This window comes from Miscanthus floridulus, chromosome 7 (assembly GCF_019320115.1).
Source record: "Miscanthus floridulus cultivar M001 chromosome 7, ASM1932011v1, whole genome shotgun sequence".
Taxonomy (NCBI): Eukaryota; Viridiplantae; Streptophyta; class Magnoliopsida; order Poales; family Poaceae; genus Miscanthus; species Miscanthus floridulus.
In genome coordinates this window covers 62,767,855-62,793,489 of record NC_089586.1, presented here as the reverse complement: position 1 = coordinate 62,793,489, position 25,635 = coordinate 62,767,855, and positions in this window count along the sequence as shown.

Sequence of the window (25,635 nt, the reverse complement as noted above, 5' to 3'; positions counted from 1 at the left end):
TCCACTAATTGCATTTCACTTCATAAACATATGCATCATCTATGTCATCATTGCCATTGTTACTAAAACATGCATATGTAACATTTTCAACTGTGTATGTTTCATGCTTGATTGTTGTGAATAGAATTGGGTAATCTGTGAATGCAACATAAATTTCTCATACCTTGAAACATGGCAACATGGTAGAAATATGACAAGTGTAGAATAACAACAAAGCTATGAAACATGTGCAACATTTCATTGCAACATATGAGTGAATTGCTTGTTTAGTTGCTTTATCACATGTGATCATTAAAAGAGGTATAACAATTTTGTAAAGGTGGTTGATCATGGTCTATTACACCGTAGTTACACTTAGGTTACTTGTTGGGACATTGTTCATGTACATCAAAATGACCAAAATGCCCTCAAGTGCAAGTTTGACTTGAATTGACCCTTGGAGTGTCATTGTTTGACTGTTTAAAAAGTGCAACTTAGAGTCTATGCATGTCTGAGCAACTTAAAGCAAACTTGTAGTAAATTTTATAAGGAACAAAAATTATTTTGTGACCAACTCTTGAAAATGTGCACAACATGCCCAAAAAGGTCCCACAAGTCAGCTTTGAAGGTGGATTCAACACTTGAAATTATTTCTAAGTCCTAAAATGCAATTTCAGTTGGATTGGGTCAACTTTGGCGTGATATAACCCGTGATCCGTTGAGAGTTAGCTGTTGATTTCTAAATAAAAGTTGTAGCCCTACTATAGCTCTACAACTTTCATGTTAATTGTTTCCTCTAACTCGTCATGGTTTGGGAGATCATCATCGTTGAAATTCGCCTGTCAGTCGGGACTATCAAAACTGAAATGAAATTTCAGACTCGCTACAGTGACCGACCAGCATCAGGTGTCACCGCCGTGTGTCTGCCACGCGCTCGGCTCGCCCTGACCGCACCGCGCGCTGGCCGCCTTGAAGTGGAGCATGCCCGCACGCCCTCTGCCCTCCCATTCACTCTCTTTTCTCCTCCTTTGCCTTCCACCGTGAGCAGCAACCGACCAGCAGCTCCGCCATTGCTCCGTCGTGCTCGTGCCTGCTCACCGGGTCACCACCACCAGGTAGCTTCCGTCCAGAGCTCCGCCGTGCCCTCCTCTAACTCGTCGGCCTTCTAGCCGTGACATCCGAGCCCTAGGTGAGAGCCATTGGCCGTTTTTCCGACACCGTCGCCATGGCCGTACCTCGCTGGAGCTAGCGCTCGTCGTGGCCAGCCGCCTCTACTCCCTTCCTGCCTCTTCTAGTGCGCGCATGGGGACCCTTAGGAGCCGTAGTGTCTACCTCAAAGACGTAGTCACTAGATTCGCCACGGTTGAGCTAGAACAAGGCCGCGTGCCGCCGTGCGCCATGGCCGAGCCGCCGAGCTCCATGGCCGGCGCACCTAGAGACCGGTAGGGTTTGGGGTTAGGGTATCAATCGACGCGTGAGGTTGAGGCGGTCACGTAGGTGCCGTCATCGTCGCCGGAGAAGCCGCCGTCGGCGAGCTCCGCTGGATTTCCGTCGTGCGAGCCACGTCCCCTGTTTCGATGTCGCTGACCAGCGGGCCCTGCTGACAGGCGGGTCCCTTCTGTCAGTGACTGTGTATTCATAGGGCTAGTTCAAAAATGCAGTTTTGAATGCTGATTTGATATTTTTGTATCTCCTGTTTGGTAGATCCAAATTTGGTGGTTCCAATTTTGTTAGATTCACAGTTAGGTCTAGTATTTAAGAAAAATATGTCTTGAGCACATTATGTAGAAATTTTGGGTGAATTAAATAGGAACTTGAAATGTGTTTTTGAATGCATGCAAACTTGTTTAAATCATATCTTGAGATTCTGTGATCCAAAAATTATGAAATTTTGTGGGTAAGCTAGTCTTGTATAGTAGAAGCTCTGGTTAAAATTTGAGAGTCATTGCTTGTGTAGTTTTTGAGTTATAGATTTTTCCTTTTATCATTGGATGATTCTTGTGTAAATTTTAGTAATTAATCTATGAATCCAATGGTCATGAAACTTGGTAGGTAGTATCCTAGTACCCTAAGGATGCTAGGAAAAATATGAAATCTGTTGCTTGACACTTTTCACTAAGGTTTCCTAATTATGCCATTTTAAGCTATTCTGCCTTACCATTTTTGTGTAGGTTGTTATACTTACTCAAATGGTGTGAAATTTTTATGGTAGTCTACTTAGGGCATGTAGTGTCTACTGTAATTTTTATAGAATTAATGGTGTATTTTTCATATATGTTTATTATTTCCTCTAATTAATTAAATAAATTAAGAAAGGGAATAAAAGAAATGTTTTAGGGATGAACACCCTACTTTCTGGTGTTCTTGTGATATGTATGATAAGTTAGTAAAGATGGTTTTGTATGTTTATGTGTTTACCACATAAGTTAATAATTATTTCTTTTTGCATTATGTCCTTCGGGACAGATCTGGGGACTCTATAAAGTTCCCCATGATAATTTAGTTTCTGTGAATGTGATGAATACAAAAGTTGTGTATAATTTATAGTATCTAGCTCCTGTCAAAATTTGAGGGCATTTGGCCTAGTAGTTTAGAAACTACAGCTGTTTAAAGTTAGGTTTCAGTTTTGCTTACTCTCTGCCTTGTAAGGGCAGGGTGCTGTTGATCTAGGATTTCGACCTGGTAAAGGGTTGAATCATGCTTTGATGTTTACAAAAGAATTGTAGAGAATTTCATAATCTTTCCAGAATGTCCTCATGCAGGTCATTTGGATTTATAGAACTCTGGTTATGATTGAATTAAGTAACTACTTGTTTGCATATGAAGCTTTAACTGTTATTTTAAGTATGTCTTTACTATTTCTAAGTTTGTGGTAATGTTCCTAGGTGTTAGGCCTTTAACTGAAGATGAGCATCTTTATCTTAGGTTATGCAAGTTAGGTAAGTTGATCTTGTTCTTCAATTTAAGTTAAGACACATGTTTTAAAGTGATTTGAATAGAGCTACTCTTAATCGGTAAACGAGTGTCCAGTGATGTTTCTGTTAAACATTCACCGTGATTCATTCATCATGAGCATCATGTCATTCCTTATGCATCCATGATATTTATCTTGTGCATCGGCATGCAATAGGTGTACCGGAAGGAGTGACCCTGCTGGAATTCGAGGAACCGAGCGAGCAGCAGCAGCCGACACCGGAGATTCAGGAGGAGCAGCCTTCAGGAGAAGTGCCAGACGAGGTCGCCGTTGAGTGCCCGGATCACCAGTCCTTGCAACTTTGTGAAAGGCAAGCCCCGGAGCATATTAAGCCTCCTAATTTCCGAAATGCAGTTACAGTACTTATTATTACATATATTGTTGCATTAAGTTTAGGTGTTGGATGCAAACACTTGCTGCATTGGTTATCCGATCCTTGTCCAGATATTGTTACCCTGAATCCTATGTAGCTCAGGCTCGTGTAGTGCTTAGCCCTGCTTAAACATGGTAGAAGTCAGGTGATTTCCTATCACCTGCGAGATATAGGAAGATACATGTGGCACGGTTGGCTATATTTGCTATCATGGAAAAGAACCAGTCTTAATTTGAAATGAAGACCGGACGGAGGCTTGCCGGTTTGCAGTGACTCCGTCTGCGTCGCTTAAGGACTGATTCTTGGAGCCTTTCCTAGTTCATGTTGAACGCATGCCTCTCTCTTAGTTGGCCGGGTCTGGAGACCGACCGCGAAGCCGAGTAGCTCAACTCAGGCCGGGAGTCGATAAGTATAAAGTACGCCTCGGAAGGGAGCCATAGGCGTGAGTCCAAGGGCAGGTGATTTAAAAGTCCTGATCGTCCTGGCAGAAGGGTAATCCCTGAGAGCGCTGGCGCTGATCGAACCCGCGAATTTGGTTCCTGAGTTGTACCAAAGGTAACCCACGGCTACCCTTGCTAAGTATGCCAGGGTGAGAGTTAGGAATACCCCCTCAGCTGAGTTGTAATTCGATTCGAGTCGCCGTCTCTCCCGGTTAGTGAGAACTTGATGGGCTTATCTCCAATGTAGATACACTTAATAACTTAATGGTTCGGAAATGATGATATGATGATGACAGCCTTATTATACCTGCTATGGTTAATATTGTTTGCTCCTAATAAGTGAGTGCTCTAGTACAGGTGCCAATCTAGTGGACAGGTAAATAATGATAAGCTTGATGCTAAGTTTAAATTGGTTACTATAATCATAAGCTTTTTTATGCAACTGTGTCAAGCTAGCCCACCTGAAAAGCCTTGCATGATCCTTGGTGTCTTTTATTTCTAGTTTTGATCGGGTAAGTCTAGCTGAGTACCTTCTCATACTCAGGGTTTATCTCCGACCTGTTGCAGATGACCAGTTCTACTTTGGTTGCTGCAAGTACTGCCTTCTCCCAGCTGGGGATGAAGACTAGACCGTTGGGCACAGTCTCTACTAGTTCTCGTACCTGATAATGCTTTTGTGGAACATGACTCAGCCTTGGCAATGTAATTGAAAACTATGATGTTTTGTACCAAACTATGTTGCTTCCGCACACTCAAACTTGGTTTGTAATATTCTATTTCAACTCTGATGGATGTAATCCGAATACTACTTGTGAAATGTTGTAACGGATGATGTGTTGTGTTGAATCACTATGATCTTGGTTTGTATGTCGAGAGTTGGTTGAAATCCTTTGTGATTTCTGGACTACCGGGATTATGGGAGCTTAAGTACATAAATTTGGTCGCTTCGGTGATTGTTTTTGTACTTACGTTCTTATGATTTGGTCGGTTCTGTTATAGCTGGCATCAGAGCAAGATTCGACACTAAACATGTCATTTGTGTATTTAAAACAAAAGTATTTGTGAAAATCCTAAATTAAACACTAAGTATTGCCAGTGGTCATATCCCTTATGCCTAAATAAGGACTCTTAGGTGGCTTATTAAAGTACTAACTTGGGGGTTCCTGCTTGTTTCTGTTTCGTCGTCCATACGGCGTGCTATTGTATGGATGCCATCCGCTTGGGTGGTAATGTATGGATCAAAATACCTCTACGCTCTGGTAAGTGGGAGTTGTGAGAGCATGACCGTCCAACCGTCGGTCTAGGGGAGAGTAGTTGTGGTTGCTCGCATACTTACATGTTCGATCATGTATCTATGAGAGTACTTAAATGTGGGTATCTCTGACGGGTAGCGGTGATACTAGAATATATGCATCAGGGGATGTATATATGAAAGTATTTAGTTTACTGCTTGTTTTCTATGCTTGTTGGGAAATTATTGGGCTGAAATGAATTTTTCTGCAGGTACACTAACAACGTATCGTTGTAGATCGACTAGCTACCGTGTATGAGAGAACGTATGTATGCCACCGTATATTTCGCTAGCCTTTAAATTTTTCTAGGTTTGTGAGGACGTATGGATCATGCATGCATCATGTTCGAGCATACATGGCATTTCTAGCATTATCCCCTCCCTTAAAAATTTGATTGTCCCGACTAATTAAATTTCGTATCCCTTAAATGATTCCTCCCCTTACGTTGCAACTTTTTGCTACAGATGGCGCGCATGAAGCGCACTGCTCGCAAGTCCGCTGGAGGCAGGGCGCCTCGTCACCGGTTAGCTCCTCGTGAGCCCCGTCCTGAGCCTACTGAGGTGGAAAGGCTGAGGACAGAGCTGGCTCGGGTGACCGCTGAGAGGAATGCGGCTCAGCACCGTTTGGAGCAGGTAACACAGGAAAGGGACCAAGAGACCCTTGAGGTTCAGAGGTTGATAGTTGCTCACCACAACTGTGAACATATGTTGATTCATGTGATGAACCAACTGGAATGAAGCCTGAGCATGAAGAGAATGTGTTGAGAGCGCGACAGATGGAGCTAGAGCAGCAAGTGGCAGTTGCTGAAGAGTACAATGACAATCTCCATGAGGAGGTCCACCTGTTACACAATCAACTTCACCCTCTCCTGCCACCTGATGATGAGGATGAGATGGGTTCTGGTGTCATCATGGCTGAAGGTGATGATGACATGGAGGTCAATGGACCTGAGGACGTTCCACCTGATGAGGAGGAAGATGAGGAGTTAGAGCCTGCTAGTGATGAAGATGGAGGAGAGATCTTCGACACTGACTCCGAGGACGATGCGTAGTTTAGCTTACTACTTAGCTAATGCGCTAGAGCTAGTCTTTTGTTGATCCTCATGCATGAACGAGTAGCTTTGTATCAAGTTAATCGTTGGGATGTAATATCGAACCCTATGTTACCCTTGATGTAAGTTTGGAACCACTATGGCTTGGATGTAACCTATCGAACGTGTTGTGCTCCACGTATGTGAGCTTTTGCTGAATTTTGTCTTTGCGGTCTATGGATCTCATTGTTGGTTAAGTTCATCGCATTTATGTGTCAATTGATGCGCTTGATGAGTTGTGTGATTGTGATGAATGATTGTGCCTCTATTGATTATATGAAATGCATTCTCTCAGATGGAATCAGTTTGGCATAATTATATAATTCATCTACAAAAATTTCCACATCGTCAGTGCTCATTGGCTATACCTTTTGCAGATGGCTTATAACCTTCGTCGCGGTCGTAGCATGGGAGATGAGGAACAACCACCTCCTCCACCGCCCACACCAGCTAAACTAATGCAGACGGTCGTGGAAAGTCAGCGCATGCTAGCTGAGGCTATGCGCCAGATGGCTAACCGTGAGGATCGGCATGTCCGCCAGGGACCCGAGCCGAACCAGTACAGCAGCTTTAAGGACTTCATGGACACAAAGCCTCCTATCTTTCGTGAGGCAGAAGAACCCTTACAAGCGGATGAATGGTTGAGCACGATAGAGCAAAGGTTTGGATTGCTCTGTTTAACTGAAGGCATGAAGGCTTCGTATGCAGGACACCAGCTCCAAGGCCCTGCAGGCATCTGGTGGACCCATCATAGGACCACCTTCCCTGCTAACGTTGAGATTCTTTGGAACCAGTTCTAGGCAGCCTTCAGGGGACACTTTATCCCTCCTAGTCTCATGGCCATTAAGCATACTGAGTTTATGAAGCTCACCCAAGGCAACAAGAGTCTCAATGAGTACCTCCAGGCATTCAACAACCTAGGCAAGGTATGCTCCCGAGTTCGTCGATACTGACGCCAAGAGAATAGCTAGCTTCAAGAGGGGACTTTCCCCAAAACTAATGAAGTCAATGGGCAACTGCAAGTGTGTAACCTTCAATGAGTTTATCAGTGACACTCTGACTAGGAGAACAATGACAAGATATATGCTGCTTCCAAGAACCGTAAAAGGAACTTTGAGGCTGGTGCTTCCTAGTCCAAGGCTCCAATGGTATCTAAGGCCCCAGTACCGTCCACCCAATGCTAATGTCCGGTACCGCCCACCTCAGAAGAAGAACCAAGCTAAAACCGGTTTCCGCAAGGGGTATACAATTTCCTTGCCGAAGAATACCTCTGGGCAGGGTAGCTCCAATGTTCCACCAGCAAATAGGCCATGCTGGAACTGTAACCAGCCTGGTCATTGGGCAAATAGATGTCCCCATCCTCCCAAGAATGCTCAAGGAAACGTCCGTCAGGGGCGTGTTCACTATACTACAGTGGAGGAAATTCCTGCTGGTGAAGTGGTCACCGCTGGTAAGTTCCTTGTTAATGATCACCCTGCAGTTGTGCTCTTTGATTCGGGTGCTTCGCACTCCTTTATGAGTTCTACTTTTGCATCTGAGCATAATATGAATGTGATTACAATTGTCAAGGGTGGTTATTGTATTAGTGCTGCTGGAAATAATATCCTGACTAACCAAGTAGTTAAAGATGTAAAGATTGAGATTGGGGATCGAGAGTTCCGTATGGATCTTGTGGTTCTACCAGGGGGTAGGAATTGATATAATCCTAGGAATGAAGTGGATGAGCGGGAATGGAGTGTTGATCGATACCTCAACCCGTGTGGTAATGTTGAGGGATCCTGTGGATAAGAAGGGTTTTCTAGTGCAGTTACCTTGTGATATCTCTATCCACAATACCGCCAATGCTACCCTAGCCAAAGCCATTAAGGATCTACCGGTTGTCTGTGAGTTTCCAGATGTCTTTCCTGATGACTTGCCTGGATTACCTCTAGACCGTGATGTAGAATTCAAGATAGAACTCATTCCAGGGTACAGCTCCTATTTCTCGAAGGCCTTATAGAATGCCGCCCAATGAGTTGGCTGAGCTGAAGAGTCAGTTGAATGAGCTATTGAAGAAAGGGTTGATTCGGCCTAGTTCTTCTCCTTGGGGTTGTCCAGCTATATTTGTGAAGAAGAAGGATGAGTCTCTACGCATGTGCATGGATTATCGCCCCCTAAACGCTGTTACTATCAAGAACAAATACCCTCTTCCTCGCATCGATATTCTGTTTGATCAGCTCTCCAAGGCTAAGGTATTCTCCAAGATCGATTTGAGGTCTGGCTACCATCAGATCAAAATTCGTCCTGAAGATATACCTAAGACAGCTTTCTCTACTCGTTATGGCTTGTTCGAATACCTCGTCATGTCATTTGGGTTGACAAATGCTCCGGCACACTTTATGTACCTGATGAATTCTGTATTCATGCCGGAATTGGACAAATTTGTCGTCGTGTTCATTGATGATATCCTGGTATATTCTCAGAATGAAGAAGAGCATGCTGGACATCTGAGAATTGTTTTAACTCGGTTACGTGACAACCAGCTTTATGCTAAGTTCAGCAAGTGCGAGTTCTGGTTGAACAAGATACCTTTTCTAGGTCATGTATTATCTGGTGATGGAATTTCGGTTGACCCTACTAAGGTGCAAGAAGTCCTTGAGTGGAAGGCACCTACTACGGTCACAGAAGTCCGAAGTTTCCTAGGATTGGCTGGCTATTATCGTCGCTTTATCCTGGATTTCTCAAAGATCGCCAAGCCCATGACTCGACTACTGCAAAAGGATGAGAAGTTTGTGTGGACTCCGAAGTGTGAAGAGGCTTTCCACACTTTGTGGACTTTACTAACCTCTGCTCCTGTATTGGCACAACCTGACATCGAGAAGCCTTTTGATGTCTACTGTGACGCATGTGGCACCGGTTTGGGGTGTGTTCTTATGCAGGAAGGCCGAGTAATTGCTTATGCTTCGCGCCAGCTTCGAAAGCATGAAGTCAACTATCCTACCCATGACTTAGAACTAGCCGCAGTTGTTCATGCCCTGAAGATTTGGAGACATTACTTGCTGGGTAATGTGTGCAACATCTATACTGACCATAAAAGCCTCAAGTACATCTTTACTCAACCCGAGTTGAACATGCGTCAACGACGATGGTTAGAATTGATCAAAGACTACAACCTTCAAGTGCACTACCATCCTGGTAAGGCAAATGTGGTTGCTGATGCCTTAAGCAGAAAGGCCCATTGCAATTCCTTGGTTAGTGAAGACTTTCATCTGGCACACCTCCTTCATCCTGTAGTACTCCACAATATCACTGTGGATTGCTCTCTTAGAAGTCGAATTATCGAACTCTAGAAGACTGATGTGGGTGTGTTTCACATCAAGCGGAAAATGAAAGAGAAAGAGACCAAGCACTTTAAGGTCGATGACAAGGGAATTCTCTAGTTTAATGATAGGCTTGTGGTACCCAAAGACAAAGAACTTAGAAATCAAATTATGGACTGAAGCCCATTCTTCTAAATTGTCCATCCATCCTGGTAGCAGTAAAATGTATCAAGATCTCAAGCTGTATTATTGGTGGACCAAGATGAAGAAAGAAATCGCAGCTTACGTGGCAAGGTGTGATAACTGTTGCAGAGTCAAGGCTATTCACATAAGGCCCGGACTATTGCAGCCACTCTCTATTCCTGGCTGGAAGTGGGAAGAAATTAGCATGGATTTTATTGTTGGATTACCCACTACCAAAAAGGGTTGTGATTCCATCTGGGTTATCGTAGATCGTCTAACTAAATCCGCTCACTTTATTCCGGTCAAGTCTACCTATCACCCGCACAATTATGCTGAGATTTATTTTCAACAAGTGGTACGTCTCCATGGTGTACCCAAATCCATTGTTTCTGATCGAGGACCTCAGTTCACGGCTCGCTTTTGGGAGTGCTTACATCAGAATCTTGGCACTCATCTAATCCGTAGTTCTGCCTATCATCCGCAAACATCAGGACAGACTGAGCGTGTTAATCAAATTCTTGAGGACATGCTTAGAGCTTGTCTTATCTCTTGCAAAGGCTCTTGGGAAGACTGGTTACCTCTCGCTGAATTCTCTTATAACAACAGTTATCAAGAGAGTATCAAAATGGCTCCTTTTGAAGCTCTTTATGGCCGCAAGTGTAGAACTCCTTTGAACTGGGTGGAACCCAGGGAAAGAAGATTCTATGGTATTGACTTTGTAAAAGAAGCCGAAGAGCAAGTCCTGAACTATACAAAAGAATATGACTGCCGCTCAGGCTAGACAAAAGAGCTACGCTGATAAGAGAAGAAAACCCATTGAGTTTGAAGTAGGTGATCATGTTTATCTAAAGGTATCTCCTATGAAAGGAGTCAAGCGCTTTGGAATTAAAAGGAAGCTTGAGCCTCGATATGTTGGACCCTACCACATTATCGAGAAAAGTGGAAGAGTAGCATATAAGCTCGATCTACCACGTGAGATGGGAGCTATATTCCCGGTATTCCATGTGTCCCAGCTGAAGAAGTGTCTTCGTATTCTCGAGGAAAGAATAGCAACAAGGAAAGTCAACTTGAAATCTGATCTTTCTTATGAGGAAAAGCCCGTGCAAGTTCTGGATACTCAAGAAAGAGTGACTCGTACACGAGTGGTTAAGTTATACAAGGTAGTTTGGAGTAATCATAGTGAACGGGATGCGACATGGGAGCGGGAAGATTATCTAAAGGAAAATCATCCAACTTTCTATACTAAATGGTACGCATTCCAAATCTCAGGATGAGATTTTTCTAAGGGGGGAGGGCTGTAACACCCTAGGTGTTTGACTTCCACTAATTGCATTTCACTTCATAAACATATGCATCATCTATGTCATCATTGCCATTGTTACTGAAAACATGCATATGTAACATTTTCAATTGTGTATGTTTCATGCTTGATTGTTGTGAATAGAATTGGTGTAATCTGTGAATGCAACATAAATTTCTCATACCTTGAAACATGGCAACATGGTAGAAATATGACAAGTGTAGAATAACAACAAAGCTATGAAACATGTGCAACATTTCATTGCAACATATGAGTGAATTGCTTGTTTAGTTGCTTTATCACATGTGATCATTAAAAGAGGTATAACAATTTTGTAAAGGTGGTTGATCATGGTCTATTACACCTTAACTATACTTAGGTTACTTGTTGGGACATTGTTCATGTACATCAAAATGACCAAAATGCCCTCAAGTGCAAGTTTGACTTGAATTGACCCTTGGAGTGTCATTGTTTGACTGTTTAAAAAGTGCAACTTAGAGTCTATGCATGTCTGAGCAACTTAAAGCAAACTTGTAGTAAATTTTATAAGGAACAAAAATTATTTTGTGACCAACTCTTGAAAATGTGCACAACATGCCCAAAAAGGTCCCACAAGTCAGCTTTGAAGGTGGATTCAACACTTGAAATTATTTCTAAGTCCTAAAATGCAATTTCAGTTGGATTGGGTCAACTTTGGCGTGATATAACCCGTGATCCGTTGAGAGTTAGCTGTTGATTTCTAAATAAAAGTTGTAGCCCTACTATAGCTCTACAACTTTCATGTTAATTGTTTCCTCTAACTCGTCATGGTTTGGGAGATCATCATCGTTGAAATTCGCCTGTCAGTCGGGACTGTCGAAACTGAAATGAAATTTCAGACTCGCTATAGTGACCGACCGGCGTCAGGCCGTCACCGCCGCGTGTCCGCCACGCGCTCGGCTCGCCCTAACCGCACCGCGCGCTGGTCGCCTTGAAGTGGAGCATGCCCTCTGCCCTCCCATTCACTCTCTTTTCTCCTCCTTCGCCTTCCACCGTGAGCAGCAACCGACCAGCAGCTCCGCCATTGCTCCATCGTGCTCGCGCCTGCTCGTTGGGTCACCACCGCTAGCTAGCTTCCGTCCAGAGCTCCGCCGTGCCCTCCTCTAACTCGTTGGCCTTCTAGCCACGACATCCGAGCCCTAGGTGAGAGCCATTGGCCGTTTCTCCAACGCCGTCGCCATGGCCGTACCTCGCTGGAGCTAGCGCTCGTCGTGGCCGGCTGCCTCTGCTCCCTTCCTGCCTCTTCTAGTGCGCGCATGGGGACCCTTAGGAGCCATAGTGTCTACCTCGAAGACGTAGTCACTGGATTCGCCGCCGTTGAGCCGAAACACGGCCGCACGCCGCTGTGCGCCATGGCCGAGCCGCCAAGCTCCATGGCCGGCGCACCTAGAGACCGGGAGGGTTTGGGGTTAGGGTATCAATCGACGCGTGAGGTTGAGGCGGTCACGTAGGTGCCGTCATCGTCGCCGGAGAAGCCGCCGTCGGCGAGCTCCGCCGAATTTCCGTCGTGCGAGCCACGTCCCCTGTTTCGATGTCGCTGACCAGCGGGCCCGGCTGACAGGCGGGTCCCTTCTGTCAGTGACTGTGTATTCATAGGGCTAGTTCAAAAATGCAGTTTTGAATGCTGATTTGATATTTTTGTATCTCCTGTTTGGTAGATCCAAATTTGGTGGTTCCAATTTTGTTAGATTCATAGTTAGGTCTAGTATTTAAGAAAAATATGTCTTGAGCACATTATGTAGAAATTTTGGGTGAATTAAATAGGAACTTGAAATGTGTTTTTGAATGCATGCAAACTTGTTTAAATCATATCTTGAGATTCTGTGATCCAAAAATTATGAAATTTTGTGGGTAAGCTAGTCTTGTATAGTAGAAGCTCTGGTTAAAATTTGAGAGTCATTGCTTGTGTAGTTTTTGAGTTATAGATTTTTCCTTTTATCATTGGATGATTCTTGTGTAAATTTTAGTAATTAATCTATGAATCCAATGGTCATGAAACTTGGTAGGTAGTATCCTAGTACCCTAAGGATGCTAGGAAAAATATGAAATCTGTTGCTTGACACTTTTCACTAAGGTTTCCTAATTATGCCATTTTAAGCTATTCTGCCTTACCATTTTTGTGTAGGTTGTTATACTTACTCAAATGGTGTGAAATTTTTATGGTAGTCTACTTAGGGCATGTAGTGTCTACTGTAATTTTTATAGAATTAATGGTGTATTTTTCATATATGTTTATTATTTCCTCTAATTAATTAAATAAATTAAGAAAGGGAATAAAAGAAATGTTTTAGGGATGAACACCCTACTTTCTGGTGTTCTTGTGATATGTATGATAAGTTAGTAAAGATGGTTTTGTATGTTTATGTGTTTACCACATAAGTTAATAATTATTTCTTTTTGCATTATGTCCTTCGGGACAGATCTGGGGACTCTATAAAGTTCCCCATGATAATTTAGTTTCCTGTGAATGTGATGAATACAAAAGTTGTGTATAATTTATGTATCTAGCTCCTGTCAAAATTTGAGGGCATTTGGCCCAGTAGTTTAGAAACTACAGCTGTTTAAAGTTAGGTTTCAGTTTTGCTTACTCTCTGCCTTGTAAGGGCAGGGTGCTGTTGATCTAGGATTTCGACCTGGTAAAGGGTTGAATCATGCTTTGATGTTTACAAAAGAATTGTAGAGAATTTCATAATCTTTCCAGAATGTCCTCATGCAGGTCATTTGGATTTATAGAACTCTGGTTATGATTGAATTAAGTAACTACTTGTTTGCATATGAAGCTTTAACTGTTATTTTAAGTATGTCTTTACTATTTCTAAGTTTGTGGTAATGTTCCTAGGTGTTAGGCCTTTAACTGAAGATGAGCATCTTTATCTTAGGTTATGCAAGTTAGGTAAGTTGATCTTGTTCTTCAATTTAAGTTAAGACACATGTTTTAAAGTGATTTGAATAGAGCTACTCTTAATCGGTAAACGAGTGTCCAGTGATGTTTCTGTTAAACATTCACCAGTGATTCATTCATCATGAGCATCATGTCATTCCTTATGCATCCATGATATTTATCTTGTGCATCGGCATGCAATAGGTGTGCCGGAAGGAGTGACCCTGCTGGAATTCGAGGAACCGAGCGAGCAGCAGCAGCCGACACCGGAGATTCAGGAGGAGCAGCCTTCAGGAGAAGTGCCAGACGAGGTCGCCGTTGAGTGCTCGGATCACCGTCCTTGCAACTTTGTGAAAGGCAAGCCCTGAAGCATATTAAGCCTCCTAATTTCTGAACTGCAGTTACAGTACTATTATTACATATATTGTTGCATTAAGTTTAGGTGTTGGATGCAAACACTTGCTGCATTGGTTATCCGATCCTTGTCCAGATATTGTTACCCTGAATCCTATGTAGCTCAGGCTCATGTAGTGCTTAGCCCTGCTTAAACACGGTAGAAGTCTGGTGATTTCCTATCACCTGCGAGATATAGGAAGATACATGTGGCACGGTTGGCTATATTTGCTATCGTGGAAAAGAACCAGTCTTAATTTGAAATGAAGACCGGACGGAGGCTTGCCGGTTTATAGTGACTCCGTCTGTGTCGCTTAAGGACTGATTCTTGGAGCCTTTCCTGTTCATGTTGAACGCATGCCTCTCTCTTAGTTGGCCGGGTTTGGAGACCGACCACGAAGCCGAGTAGCTCAACTCAGGCCAGGAGTCGATAAGTATAAAGTACGCCTCGGAAGGGAGCCGTAGGCGTGAGTCTAAGGGCAGGTGATTTAAAAGTCCTGATCGTCCTGGTAGAAGGGTAATCCCTAAGAGCGCTGACGCTGATTGAACCCGCGAATTTGGTTCCTGAGTTGTACCAAAGGTAACCCACGGCTACCCTTGCTAAGTATGCCAGGGTGAGAGTTAGGAATACCCCCTCAGCTGAGTTGTAATTCGATTCGAGTCGCTGTCTCTCCCGGTTAGTGAGAACTTGACGGGCTTATCTCCAATGTAGATACACTTAATAACATAATGGTTCGGAAATGATGATATGATGATGACAGCCTTATTATACCTGCTATGGTTAATATTGTTTGCTCCTAATAAGTGAGTGCTCTAGTACAGGTGCTAATCTAGTGGACAGGTAAATAATGATAAGCTTGATGCTAAGTTTAAATTGGTTACTATAATCATAAGCTCTTTTATGCAACTATGTCAAGCTAGCCCACCTGAAAAGCCTTGCATGATCCTTGGTGTCTTTTATTTCTGGTTTTGACGGGTAAGTCTAGCTGAGTACCTTCTTGTACTCAGGGTTTATCTCCCACCTGTTGTAGATGACCAGTTCTACTTTGGTTGCTGCAAGTACTGCCTTCTCCTAGCTGGGGATGAAGACTAGACCGTTGGGCACGGTCTCTACTAGTTCTCGTACCTGATAATGCTTTTATGGGACATGACTCAGACTTGGCAATGTAATTGAAAACTATGATGTTTGTACCAAACTATGTTGCTTCCGCACACTCAAACTTGGTTTGTAATATTCTATTTCAACTCTGATGGATGTAATCCGAATGCTACTTGTGAAATGTTGTAACGGATGATGTGTTGTGTTGAATCACTACGATCTTGGTTTGTATGTCGAGAGTTGGTTGAAATCCTTCGTGATTTCCAGACTACTGGGATTATGGGAGCTTAAGTACAGGAATTTGATCACTTCGGTGATTGTTTTTGTACTTACGTTCTTATGATTTGGTCGGTTCTATTACAGAGCTAATCTAGACGCAAGATAGGTGCATGATTTGCGTCGAACGTACCATAGGCTCGGAAATCATGTTGGACGTTACTAATGCAATCCTAGGTGCCATGGGTCATGTGGAATCTCGCTTCTTTTCCGTTTGGAGACAGTGTTAGTGTTAGTTCAAGATAGTTGCGTGGTTTGTGCTAGACGTACCATAGGCTCATAAATCATTTTGGACGCACTTGATGGTACCACTAGGTGACGAGGCTTAAGTGGAAGCTTGTTTCGGTCCATTTGGGGATAGTGCTAATCTTGACGCAAGATCAGTGCATGGTTTGAGTCGAATGAACCATAGGATCATAAATCATTTTGGACACACCCGATGGAACTCCTAGGTGACGTGGGTCATGTGGAATCTCACTTCTTTCCGTTTGGAGACAGTGCTATTTTCGGTGCAAGATAGGTGCATGGTTTGCGCTAGATGTACCATAGGCTTACAAATTGTTTTGGACGCACCCGATGGTACCACTAGATGACAAGGCTCAAGTGGAAGCTCGTTTCGGTCCACTTGGAGATAGTGCTAATCTTGACGCTAGATAACTGCACGGTTTGCGTCGAACGTACCATAGGCTCAGAAATCATTTTGGACGCACCCGATGGAACTCCTAGGTGATGTGGGTCATGTGGAATCTTGCTTCTTTCCATTTGGAGATAGTGTTAGTGTTGGTGCAAGATTGGTGCATGGTTAGGGCTAGACACACCATAGGCTCTAAAAATCATTTTGGATGCACCCGATGGAACTCCTAAGTGACGACGATCAAGTGGAAGCTCGTTTTGGCCATTCGGACATAGTGCTAATCTTTAAGCAAGATAGGTGCACGGTTTGCTTTGAACGTACCATAGGCTCGAAAATCATTTTGGACGCACCCGATGGAACTCCTAGGTGACGTGGGTCATGTGGAATCTCACTTCTTTCCGTTTGGAGATAGTGTTAGTGTCGGTGCAAGATAGGTGCATGGTTTACGCTAGACGTACCATAGGCTCAGAAATCATTTTGGACACACTCGATGGTACCACTAGGTGATGATGATCAAGTGGAAGCTCGTTTCGGCCTTTCGGACATAGTGCTAATCTTTAAGCAAGATAGGTGCACGGTTTGCGTTGAACATACCATAGGATCATAAATCATTTTGGATGCACCCGATGGAACTCCTGGGTGACGTGGGTCATGTGGAATCTCACTTCATTCTGTTTGGAGACAGTGCTATTGTTGGTGCAAGATAGGTGCATGGTTTGCGCTAGATGTACCATAGGCTTACAAATCGTTTTGGACACACCCGATGGTACCACTAGATGACAAGGCTCAAGTGGAAGCTTGTTTCGGTCTGTTTGGAGATAGTGCTAATCTTGACGCAAGATAGGTGCATGGTTTGCGTCGAACATACCATAGGCTAGGAAATCGTTTTGGACGCCCCCATGGAACTCCTAGGTGACGTGGCTCATGTGGAATCTCTCTTCTTCCCGTTTGGAGACAGTGTTCGTGACGGTGCAAGATAGGTGCATGGTTTGCGCTAGACGTAGTACAGGATCTGAAATCATTTTGGACGCACCTGATGGTACCGCTAGGTGACGAGGCTCAAGTGGAAGCTTATTTCGGTCCGTTTGGAGATAGTGCTAACCTTGACGCAAGATAGCTGCACGGTTTGCGTCGAACGTACCACAGGCTCGGAAATCATTTTGGATGCACTCGATGGAACTCCTAGGTGACATGGGTCATGTGGAATCTCGCTTCTTTCCGTTTGGACATAGTGCTCATCTTGACACAAGATAGGCGCACGGTTTTAATCAAACGTACCATAGGATCGAAAATTGCATTGGACACACCCGATGGAACTCCTAGGTGACGTGGGTCATGTGGAATCTCACTTCTTTTCGTTTGGGGATAGTGTTAGTGTCGGTGCAAGATAGGTGCACGGTTTGCGCTACACGTACCATAGGCTCAGAAATCATTTTGGACGCACTCGATGTTACCACTAGGTGACGAGGCTCAAGTGGAAGCTCATTTTGGCCTTTTGGACATAGTGCTAATCTTGACGCAAGATAGGTGCGCGGTTTGCGTCGAAAGTATCATAGGCTTGAAAATCATTTCGGACGCACCCGATGGAACTCCTAGGTGACGTGGGTGATGTGGACTCTCGCTTCTTTCCATTTGGAGACAGTGTTAGTGTCGGTGCAAGATAGCTGCATGGTTTGCACTATACATACCATAGGCTCAGAAATCATTTGGACGCACTCGATGGTACCACTAGGTGACGAGGCTCAAGTGGAAGCTCATTTTGGCCTTTTGGACAAAGAGCTAATCTTGACGCAAGATAGGTGCACGGTTTGCGTCGAACGTACCATAGGCTCAGAAATCGTGTTGGACGCTCCTAATGGAATCCTATGTGACTTGGGTCATGTGGAATCTCACTTCTTTTCCATTTGGAGATAGTGCTAGTGTCGGTGCAAGATAGGTGCACGGTTTGCGCTAGACATACCATAGGCTCAGAAATCATTTTGGACGCACTCGATGGTACCACTAGGTGACGAGGCTCAAGTGGAAGCTCGTTTCGTCCTTTTGGACATAGTGCTAACCTTGATGCAAGATAGGTGCGCGGTTTGTGTCGAACATATCATAGGCTTGAAAATCATTTTGGACGCATCCGATGGAACTCCTAGGTGACGTGGGTGATGTGGAATCTCGCTTCTTTCTGTTTGGAGACAGTGTTAGTCTTAGTGCAAGATAGGTGCATGGTTTGCGCTAGATGTACCATAGGCTTATAAATCGTTTTGGATGCACCTGATGGTACCACTAGATGACAAGGCTCAAGTGGAAGCTCGTTTCGGTCCGTTTGGAGTTAGTGCTAATCTTGACGCAAGATAGGTGCATGGTTTGCGTCGAACATACCATAGGCTCAGAAATCATTTTGGACGCACCCGGTGGAACTTCTAGGTGACGTGGGTCATGTGGAATCTTGCTTCTTTCTGTTTTGAGACAGTGTTACTATCGGTGCAAGATTGGTGCATGGTTTGCGCTAAAGGCTCAGAAATTGTTTTGGATGCACTCCATGGTACCACTAGGTGACGACGATCAAGCGGAAGCTCATTTCAGCCTTTTGGACATAGTGCTAACCTTGATGCAAGATAGTTGCGCGGTTTGCGTCGAACATATCATAGGCTTGAAAATCATTTTCGACTCACCCGATGGAACTCCTAGGTGTGGGTCATGTGGAATCTCACTTCTTTCTGTTTGGAGACAGTGCTATTGTCAGTGCAAGATAGGTGCATGGTTTGCGCTAGATGTACCATAGGCTTACAAATCGTTTTGGACGCACCCGATGGTACCACTAGATGACGAGGCTCAAGTGGAAGCTTGTTTCGGTCCGTTTGGAGATAGTGCTAATCTTGACGCAAGATAGGTGCATGGTTTGTGTCAAACATACCATAGGCTAGGAAATCGTTTTGGACGCCCCGATGGAACTCCTAGGTGACGTGGCTCATGTGGAATCTCTCTTCTTCCTGTTTGGAGACAGTGTTAGTGATGGTGCAAGATAGGTGCATGGTTTGCGCTAGACGTAGTACAGGATCTGAAATCGTTTTGGACGCACCTGATGGTACCACTAGGTGACGAGGCTCAACTGGAAGCTCGTTTCGGTCCGTTTGGAGATAGTGCTAACCTTGACGCAAGATAGCTGCACGGTTTGCGTCGAACGTACCACTGGCTTGGAAATCATTTTGGTCGCACTCGATGGAACTCCTTGGTGACGTGGGTCATGTGGAATCTCGCTTCTTTCCATTTGGACATAGTTCTCATCTTGTCGCAAGATAGGCGCACGGTTTTAATCAAACGTACCATAGGATCAAAAAATGCATTGGACGCACCCGATAGAACTCCTAGGTGACGTGGGTCATGTGGAATCTCGCTTCTTTCTGTTTGGGGACAGTCTTAGTGTCGGTGCAAGATAGGTGCACGGTTTGCGCTAGACGTACCATAGGCTCAGAAATCGTTTTGGACGCACTCGATGTTACCACTAGGTGACGAGGCTCAAGTGGAAGCTCATTTCGGCCTTTCGGACATAGTGCTAATTTTGACGCAAGATAGTGCGCGGTTTGCGTCGAAAGTATCATAGGCTTGAAAATCATTTCGGATGCACCCGATGGAACTCCTAGGTGACGTGGGTGATGTGGACTCTAGCTTCTTTCCATTTGGAGACAGTGTTAGTGTCGGTGCAAGATAGCTGCATGGTTTGCACTATACATACCATAGGCTCAGAAATCATTTGGACGCACTCAATGGTACCACTAGGTGACGAGGCTCAAGTGAAAGCTCATTTCGGCCTTTTGGACAAAGAGCTAATCTTGACGCAAGATAGGTGCACGGTTTGCGTCGAACGTACCATAGGCTCAAAAATCGTGTTGGACGCTCCTAATGGAATGCTAGGTGACTTTGGTCATGTGGAATCTAGCTTCTTTTCCATTTGGAGACAGTGTTAGTGTCGGTGCAAGATAGGTGCACGGATTGCGCTAGACGTACCATAGGCTCAGAAATCATTTTGGACGCACTCGATAGTACCACTAGGTGACAAGGCTCAAGTGGAAGCTCATTTCGACCTTTTGGACATAGTGCTAACCTTGATGCAAGATAGGTGCGCGGTTTGCGTCGAACATATCATAGGCTTGAAAATCATTTTGGACGCACCCGATGGAACTCCTAGGTGACGTGGGTGATGTGGAATCTCGCTTCTTTCTGTTTGGAGACAATGTTAATGTCGGTGCAAGATAGGTGCATCGTTTGTGCTACATAGGCTTACAAATTGTTTTGGACGCACCCGATGGTGCCACTAGATGACGATGCTTAAGTGGAAGCTCGTTTCAGTCCGTTTGGAGATAGTGCTAATCTTTACGCAAGATAGGTGCATGGTTTGCGCTAGATGTACCACAGGCTAGGAAATCGTTTTGGACGCACCCGATGGTACCACTATATGATGAGGCTCAAGTGAAAGCTTGTTTCGGTCCATTTGAAGATAGGGCTAATCATGACGCAAGATAGGTGCGCGGTTTGCGTCGAACGTATCATAGGCTTGAAAATCATTTTGGACGCACCCGATGGAACTCCTAGGTGACTTGGGTGATGTGGAATCTCGCTTCTTTCTGTTTGGAGACAGTGTTAGTGTCGGTGCAAGATAGCTGTATGGTTTGCACTATACATACCATAGGCTTAGAAATCATTTGGACACACTCGATGGTACCACTAGGTGACGAGGCTCAAGTGGAAGCTCGTTTCGGCCTTTCGGACATAGAGCTAATCTTGACGCAAGATAGATGCACGGTTTGCGTCGAACGTACCATAGGCTCAAAAATTGTGTTAGATGCTCCTAATGGAATCCTAGGTGACTTGGGTCATGTGGAATATCGCTTCTTTTCCATTTGGAGACAGTGTTAGTCTCGGCGCAAGATAGGTACGTGGTTTGCGCTAGACGTACCATAGGCTCAGAAATCGTTTTGGACGCTCTCAATAGTACCACTAGGTGACGAGGCTCAAGTGGAATCTCGTTTTGGCCTTTCGGACATAGTGCTAATCTTGATGCAAGATAGGTGCATGGTTTGCGTCGAACAGACCATAGGCTAGGAAATCGTTTTGGACGCACCCGATGGAACTCCTAGGTGACACGTGGGTCATGTGGAATCTCACTTCTTTCCGTTTGGAGACAGTGTTACTGTCAGTGCAAGATAGGTGCATGGTTTGCGCTAGATGTACGATAGGCTTACAAATCATTTTGGACGCACCGAATGGTACCACTAGATGATGAGGCTCAAGTGAAGCTTGTTTTGGTCCATTTAGAGATAGCGCTAATCTTGACGCAAGATAGGTGCACGGTTTGCGTCGAACGTACCATAGGTTCGAACATCATTTTGGACGCACCCAATGGAACTCCAAGGTGACGTGGGTCATGTGGAATCTCTCTTCTTTCTGTTTGGAGATAGTGTTGGTGCAAGATAGGTGCATGATTTGCGCTAGACGTACCATAGGATCTGAAATCGTTTTGGACGCACCTGATGGTACCACTAGGTGACACGGCTCAAGTGCAAGCTTGTTTCGGCCCACATAAAGATAGTGCTAATCTTGACGCAAGATAGTTGCATGGTTTGCGTCGAACGTATCATAGGCTCGAAAATCATTTTGGACACACTCGATGGAACTCCTAGGTGACGTGGGTGATGTGGAATCTCACTTCTTTCCGTTTGGAGATAGTGTTAGTGTCAGTGCAGGATAGGGGCATGGTTTGCACTAGACATACCATAGGCTTAGAAACCGTTCTGGACGCACTCGATGGTACCACTAGGTGACGAGGCTCAAAAATCATTTTGGACGCACTCGATGGTACCACTAGATGACAAGGCTCAAGTGGAAGCTCGTTTTGGCCTTTCAGACATAGTGCCCATCTTCAAGCAAGATAGGTGCACGGTTTGCGTCGAACGTACCATAGGATCAGAAATCATTTTGGATGCAACCGATGAAACTCCTAGGTGACATGGGTCATGTGGAATCTCACTTCTTTCCATTTGGAGACTGTGTTATTGTTGGTGCAAGATAGGTGCATGGTTTGCGACAGACGTACCATAGGCTCAGAAATCGTTTTGGGCGAACCCTATGGTACCACTAGGTGACGAGGCTCAAGTGGAAGCTTGTTTTGGCCCGTTTGGAGATAGTGCTAATCTTGACGCAAGATAGGTGCACGGTTTTCATCAAACGTACCATAGTATCAGAAATTGTTTTGGATGCACCCGATGGAACTCCTAGGTGACATGGGTCATGTGGAATCTCGCTTCTTTCCATTTGGTGTCAGTGCAAGATAGGTGCACGATTTGCGCTAGACGTACCATAGGCTCAGAAATCATTTTGGACGCACTCGATGGTACCACTAGGTGACAAGGCTCAAGTGGAAGCTCGTTTCGGCCTTTTGGACATAGTGCTAATCTTGATGCAAGATAGGTGCACGGTTTGCGTCAAATGTACCATAGGCTCAGAAATCATTTTGGACGCACCTGACGGAACTCCTAGGTGACATGGGTGATGTGGAATCTCACTTCTTTTTCGTTTGGAGACAGTGTTAGTGTCGGTGCAAGATAGGTGCATAGTTTGCGCTAGACGTACCATAGGCTCAAAAATCATTTTGGACGCACTCGATGGTACCACTTGGTGACGAGGCTCAAGTGGAAGCTCGTTTCGACCTTTCGGACATAGTGCTAATCTTGAAGCAAGATAGGTGCACAATTTGCATTGAACGTACCATAGGATCGGAAATCATTTTGGACGCACCCGATGGAACTCCTAGGTGACGTGGGTCACGTGGAATCTCACTTCTTGCCGTTTGGAGACAGTGTTAGTGTCGGTGCAAGATAGGTGCATGGTTTGCGCTAGACATTCAATAGGCTCAGAAATTGTTTTGGGCGCACCCGATGGTACGACTAGGTGACGAGGCTCAAGTGGAAGCTCGTTTCAGTCCATTTGGAGATAGTGCTAATCTTGACGCAAGATAGGTGCACGGTTTGCGTCGAATGTACCATAGGATCAAAAATCGTTTTGGACGCACTCGATGGAACTCCTAGGTGACGTGGGTCTGTGGAATCTCGCATCTTTCTATTTGGTGACAGTGTTAGTGTCAGCGCAAGATAGGTGCACGGTTTGGGCTAGACATACCATGGGATGAGAAAACATTTTGGCCGCACTCGGTGGTACCACTAGGTGACACGGCTCAAGTGGAAGCTCGTTTTGGCCTTTCGGACATAGTGCTAATCTTAAAGCAAGATAGGTGCACGGTTTGCGTCGAACACACCATAGGCTAGGAAATGATTTTTGACGCACCCGATGGAACTTCTAGGTGACATGGGTCATGTGGAACCTCACTTCTTTCTATTTAGAGATAGTGTTGGAGTCAGTGCAAGATAGGTGCATGGTTTGCACTAGATGTACCATAGGATTACAAAATCGTTTTGGACGCAACCGATGGTACCACTAGATGACGAGGATCAAGTGAAGCTTGTTTCGGTCTGTTTGGACATAGTGCTAATCATGAGGCAACATAGGTGCATGATTTGCGTCGAATGTACCATAGGTTCGAACATCATTTTGGACGCACCCAATGGAACTCCTAGGTGACGTGGGTCATGTGGAATCTCTCTTCTTTCTGTTTGGAGACAGTGCTGGTGCAAGATAGGTGCATGATTTGCGCTAGACGTACCATAGGATCTAAAATCATTTTGGACGCACCTGATGGTACCACTAGGTGACAAGGCTCAAGTGCAAGCTTGTTTCGGCCCGTATGAAGATAGTGCTAATCTTGACGCAAGATAGTTGCATGGTTTGCGTCGAACGTATCATAGGCTCGAAAATCATTTTGGACGCACTCGATGGAACTACTAGGTGACATGGGTGATGTGGAATCTCACTTCTTTCTGTTTGGAGACAGTGTTAGTGTCAGTGCAGGATAGGGGCATGGTTTGCACTAGACATACCATAGGCTCAGAAACCGTTCTGGACGCACTCGATGGTACAACTAGGTGACGAGGCTCAGAAATCATTTTGGACGCACTCACTGGTACCACTAGATGACAAGGCTCAAGTGGAAGCTCATTTTGTCCTTTCAGACATAGTGCTCATCTTTAAGCAAGATAGGTGCACGGTTTGCGTCGAACGTACCATAGGATCGGAAATCATTTTGGACGCAACCGATGGAACTCCTAGGTGACATGGGTCATGTGGAATCTCACTTCTTTCCATTTGGAGACTGTGTTATTGTTGGTGCAAGATAGGTGCATGGTTTCCGCTAGACGTACCATAGGCTCAGAAATCATTTTGGGTGAACCCTATGGTACCACTAGGTGACGAGGCTCAAGTGGAAGCTCGTTTTGGCCCATTTGGAGATAGTGCTAATCTTGACGCAAGATAGGCGCACGGTTTTCATCAAACGTACCATAGTATCAGAAAATTGTTTTGGATGCACCCGATGGAACTCCTAGGTGACATGGGTCATGTGGAATCTCGCTTCTTTCCGTTTGGTGACAGTGATAGTGTCGGTGTAAGATAGGTGCACGGTTTGCGCTAGACGTACCATAGGCTCAGAAATCATTTTGGACGCACTCGATGGTACCACTAGGTGACAAGGCTCAATTGGAAGCTCATTTCAGCCTTTTGGACATAGTGCTAATCTTGACGCAAGATAGGTGCACGGTTTGCATCAAAAGTACCATAGGCTCAGAAATCATTTTGGATGCACCTGATGGAACTCCTAGGTGACGTGGGTGATGTGGAATCTCACTTCTTTTTCATTTGGAGACAGTGTTAGTGTCGGTGCAAGATAGGTGCATAGTTTGCACTAGACGTGCCATAGGCTCAAAAATCATTTTGGACGCACTCGTTGGTGACGAGGCTCAAGTGGAAGCTCGTTTCGACCTTTCGGACATAGTGCTAATCTTGAAGCAAGATAGGTGCACAGTTTGCATCGAACGTACCATAGGATCAGAAATCATTTTGGACGCACCTGATGGAACTCGTAGGTGACGTGGGTCATGTGGAATCTCACTTCTTGCCGTTTGGAGACAGTGTTAGTGTCGGTGCTAGATAGGTGCATGGTTTGCGCTAGACGTACCATAGGCTTAGAAATCATTTTGGGCGCACCCGATGGTACGACTAGGTGATGAGGCTCAAGTGGAAGCTCATTTCAGCCATTTGGAAATAGTGCTAATCTTGACGCAAGATAGGTGCATGGTTTGCGTCGAACGTACCATAGGATCGAAAATCATTTTGGACGCACCCGATGGAACTCCTAGGTGACGTGGGTTTTTTCCGTTTGGAGATAGTGTTAGTGTCGGTGTAGGATAGGTGCGTGGTTTGCGCTAGATGTACCATAGGCTTACAAA